At 41.8% G+C, this 5,731-nt stretch overlaps 1 long non-coding RNA gene across 1 annotated transcript; it reads right to left on the bottom strand.

Annotated features, from left to right (window-relative positions):
• Positions 1-1,903: 1,903 nt before the first annotated feature.
• LOC142142987 (uncharacterized) lies at positions 1,904-4,945 on the bottom strand. The gene is made up of 4 exons (XR_012689438.1): positions 4,862-4,945; positions 4,329-4,376; positions 3,484-3,568; positions 1,904-2,103 (listed from the first exon to the last, which is right to left on the bottom strand). It is a non-coding gene; the product is annotated as an uncharacterized LOC142142987 (long non-coding RNA).
• Positions 4,946-5,731: the final 786 nt, after the last annotated feature.

Here is a 5,731-nt window from a genome sequence, read left to right as displayed (position 1 = left end):
CCTCCGCACATCTACACCACACACACCTCCGCACAACTACACCACGCACCTTTGCACATCTAAACCACACACACACCTCCGCACATCTACATCACACACACCTCTGTACATCTACACCACACACACACCTCCGCACATCTACACCACATACACACCTCCGCACATCTACACCACACACAGACCTCCACACATCTACACCACACACACCTCCGCACATCTACACCACACACACACATCCGCACATCTACACCACACACACACCTCCACACATCTACACCACACACACACCTCCACACATCTACACCACACACACACCTCCGCACATCTACACCAGACACACACCTCCGCACATCTACACCACACACACTTCCGTACATCTACACCACACACACACCTCCGTACATCTACACCACACACACACCTCCACACATCTACACGACACACACACTTCCGTACATCTACACCACACACACACCTCCGCACATCTACACCACACACACACCTCCGCACATCTACACCACACACACACCTCCACACATCTACACCACACACACACCTCCACACATCTACACCACACACACCTCCACACATCTACACCACACACACCTCCACACATCTACACCACACACACACCTCCGCACATCTACACCACACACACACCTCCGCACATCTACACCACACACACACCTCCGCACATCTACACCACACACACACCTCCGCACATCTACACCACACACACACCTCCGCACATCTACACCACACACACACCTCCACACATCTACACCACACACACACCTCCACACATCTACACCACACACACCTCCACACATCTACACCACACACACACCTCCGCACATCTACACCACACACACACCTCCGCACATCTACACCACACACACACCTCCGCACATCTACACCACACACACACCTCCGCACATCTACACCACACACACACCTCCACACATCTACACCACACACACACCTCCACACATCTACACCACACACACCTCCACACATCTACACCACACACACACCTCCGCACATCTACACCACACACACACCTCCGCACATCTACACCACACACACACCTCCGCACATCTACACCACACACACACCTCCGCACATCTACACCACACACACACCTCCGCACATCTACACCACACACACCTACGCACATCTACACCACACACACCTCCACACATCTACACCACACACACCTCCGCACATCTACACCACACACACACCTCCGTACATCTACACCACACACACACCTCCGCACATCTACACCACACACACACCTCCGCACATCTACACCACACACACCTCCGCACATCTACACCACACACACCTCCACACATCAACACGACACACACCTCCGTACATCTACACCACACACCTCCGCACGTATACACCACACACATGCCTCTGCAAATTTAGTAAAATGTTTGCAATTTACTGTTTTGTGTACTTGTCTATTCCTACTTACTAGATTTCCCTCATTTCTTCGGCTTCTTTTGTTTGGTTGATTTACGGTTTTTGTGTGGCAGGTACCATTTATAACGAGCTTTGCTACTGTCCATTATTTGGTACAACATAATCTTAGGGCTAGATTTACTAACCTGCGGGTTTGAAAAAGTGGGGATGTTGCCTATAGCAACCAATCAGATTCTAGCTTTCATTTGTTTAGTACCTTCTACAAAATGACAGCTAGAATCTGATTGGTTGCTATAGGCAACATCCCCACTTTTTCAAACCCGCTGCTTAGTAAATCTAGCCCTTAGTCTTATTTTTTAACCAGTATACAATATAAGCTGCACTTACAGAAGCCAAGTAGCATTTAAGCTGGTAAGAATATTGTTTGTTCCACCAGTATAGATCAGAGACTGGATTAGTTTAACTGAACTCTACTTTTCCAACTACGCATTACCGGACCTCTGCTCCAGCCAGCAATATGGAATAGAGCAATAGCACATTAAAACACATGTAGACAACCATTAGTATGATATATCTATATTATTACATTTACATAAGAAGGGTGAGGGAAGTGATGTCTTCTTTGCCTTGCTGGTCTCCACTTTTCCCCAGGTCGGACGTGGTTTCCTGCTAAATTGCAAAAATAATAAGAAGCTGTTAGTGGACAATATTATACACAACACAATCAGCAACTATAGTAGATTGTAATGTGTAAGAAATCACCAGGAAAGTGACATCAGCAGCTTAAGATAACTGTATCTTAATAATTATATTATTGTTAGAAGTTTATGCGGCTTCTATAACCTGAGAGCTATTTGTCTACCGTGTATATAAATTCCTCCCATGATTATTGCGTGGCTGTGGTCTGTCACAGAAGTGTCACCAAAGCTAAACACATGACTTCACAATACCGCTTACTATCACATTATACCAACCCCTTAATAATGACATGGATTAATATGTGCATATTAATATGCCTCTGCTATGTAATGCATCTATGTGGCCCAACAGGCGTTCTAGTGAAAGTAGTGGCCGAGGTCTGATTACTGCCAGCTCCGTAGATGGAATAATCATCTACCTGTTTTGTACAACTAAAAGTCTCCATAAACACCACATAAAAGTGAAAGCCTCCAAAATTGCCCACTATCCACCCCTTGAAGTATATTAAAATATTTTGCCCTGTTTTAAAAAAACCTTTATATACTGTATTTGTGGTTAGAGGTAGGAGCAGGACTGTCATTAAAAGACGTTATCCATGGACCATCCTGATCCATACATAACCATTCAGCTCCTCTCATCATAAAGAGAATCATCGTCATCATCATTTATTTATATAGCGCCACTAATTCCACAGCGCTGTACAGAGAACTCATTCACATCAGTCCCTGACCCATTGGAGATTACAATCTAACTTCCTTAACATAGATACACACACAAAGAGAGACAAGGGTCAATTTTGATAGCCGCCAATTAAACTACCAGTATGTTTTTGGAGTGTGGGAGGAAACCAGAGCATCCGGAGGAAACCCGTGCAAACACGGGGGGAACATACAAACTCCACACAGATAAGGCCATGGTTGGGAATTGAACTCATGACCCCAGTGCTGTAAGGCAGAAGTGCTAACCACTTAGCCCTCTCTTCACAAATGACTCCACCTTGCCTCTCTAAACCACACACGTGTCCGTACCACCAGACACAACGTGGCAAAAGGAGATGTCACAAAGGAAAAGAAGCTGCTATTGCGCTGGACCTAGGCTGCCTAAGGGGCAAGTGCAGATGGGTGACAACGCCATTATGGCCATGCCCTTCCCCGCTGTGCAATGCCGCAATTCCTGACATCACGCAGCGGGAGGCGGGGCAATGATGATACAATCCGTGACAGTGGCCTCCTCTCCTGGGAAATATATGAGTTTCCCCGACATTCAGATAAGTAGGAAAGTGTGCTTTACGTAAATAAAATATTTGAATTCAAAGTGCTTTTAAAATGTGACATAATGTTAGTAACTTACCGCATGACCAGCAGCATTATCGCCAGCGCCAGGGTTATTGTCTGCGCTGTGGCAAACAATAAATTTTTCAGTTTTGCTTGTAGAGCTGTTTAGGAAAGAAAGAGTATTTTGTATGAGAGAAGCAGGTAATAAACTGTTACAAGTGTATGGAGAAAATGCATAATGTAACATTATGGAGACAACTATTATGTGTAATATTGGGATGTGTGTAAGGATAAAGGTGATTACACGCGCTGTGATATTGCAGCAGATATAGGGTAATTGCTGGATAAAGCAGCATTGGTGGCGTCAAAATAGCTGAGTGTCCCGATAATCATCCTGTTATAATCAATATGATAATTATTAGGCATGGAGGAAAGTGAGGGTGTGTATGTGTGTGTGTGTGTGTGTGTGTGTGTGTATGTGTGTGTGTGTGTGTGTGTGTGTGTGTATGTGTGTGTGTGTGTATCTTTGACCTCACTAAATATCTCAATGACATGGGAAGTGAGGGATGAAAGACTCTTGTCCATTTCCACTGAATTATTGACATTATGGGGTATATTTACTAAATGGCGGGTTTGAAAAAGTGTTGATGTTGCCTACAGCAACCAATCATATTCTAGCTATCATATACTTAGTGCATTCTACAAAATGAAAGCTAGAATCTGATTGGTTGCTAAAGGCAACATCTCCACTTCTTCAAACCCGCAGTTTAGTAAATCTAGCCCCATATCTCTCTGTGTTTATGACGCCCCATTAACTATGACATCCTTGGTGACTACTTTAGTTCACCTAACAGAAGCACTCAATCTGGACCTGAGAGTAAGACAGATTGGGAATCTTTGCTTTGGCAAATATAGACTTACCAATGTCCTCCATCAGGGAGTCGTATAATTCTTCTGGTGTAATGTAGGCTGCAAATAAAAATACATAGAATGTAATTATGCAGCAGATGTATTGTCCTTCATTGTGCTAGTGAACTAAAATCCTCATCATTTATAACAACTACCCCACAGAAACATAATAACACAACATACATAAAACACGCCCATGTGCAATTGAACTGAAACCCAGATTTGGCCTCTCAGTGTCACTATTTACAAAAGAAATGTATTAAAAAAAATGAATATATACAGTATATATTAATCAATATTCTTTATAATCTTATATATAAGATATATTTAGCTTACATTAGTAAAATTGTATTACTCTATTTTAATAATTAAACAAAGCATAATCTTAATGTAAAGACTACTTTATTTTTTATGTTTTTGTTTTGGTAACTCTATTCTGAAATGACATTACTAGAATCCTGTGGCCAGTTCTACTATGTCCCAGGAAATATATTGTATGCTGCAGGCATGTGACTGCATTTGGATATATAATGTAAGACATGTACCTTTGTAAATTACACTACATTACAAATACAATCAGACATGTTGGAAAGAGTTGTATGACGTGATCGGAATCGGTTTAGGTTATCTCTCTCTCTCTCTCTCTCTCTCTCTCTCTCTCTCTCTCTCTCTCTCTCTATATATATATATTATATGACAGGGAAAAAAAACTTGGACAAATATAGGCTTACCTTCACCTGGGAGGACGATGGAATCTGCAAATAACAATATACTGAATTTAAGCACAAACCATGATAGTACAACGCACATAAAACATCTTATACATACTGTTTTTTCCAACTTAAATGAATTAATTAGCAACATGTAAAAACATGTTTTCTCTATTCTAATAATTAAACATAATTTAAATAGTACTTTGTGTTTTTTATTCTGGTAACGCCATTCTGCAATGGTATTACTGGAATAGGAATCATGGTGGTAACATTGCGATAAATCGGCCGCCCCATACATAAGCATAAGGGAGAACTTGGCACCAGCACTTTACGCCAGCGGATAACCCCTTTGAAAGGGCTAGATTTGCCCAAAATAGGGCTCTTTGCCATTGATAAATAGGCCCCTAATCCTAAATAAGTTAGTTTAGCACTATTTAATAAAATACATTCTTACAGGTTAACTGTTCCTTACCTATTTCTGTTTTTGAAAACAGTGTCAGTAACACGAACAAAATTAAAATGAATTTTTTCATATCCGTAGTCTCTTCTCTAGCTCCAACCTGAGACTGAAATCTGAGGTCAGCAGTGTAGGTATATAACAACAATCCGGAAGGTAATAATGATGTAATAATGGTGCTGTAATGATGATGATGACCACTGTATGCAGCCAGTCTGAATTGGTCTCAATATAGTTATAAAAAT

The sequence above is a fragment of the Mixophyes fleayi genome, chromosome 3 (assembly GCF_038048845.1).
Source record: "Mixophyes fleayi isolate aMixFle1 chromosome 3, aMixFle1.hap1, whole genome shotgun sequence".
Lineage (NCBI taxonomy): Eukaryota > Metazoa > Chordata > Amphibia > Anura > Limnodynastidae > Mixophyes > Mixophyes fleayi.
This window is presented reverse-complemented; position numbering and strand designations above follow the sequence as displayed.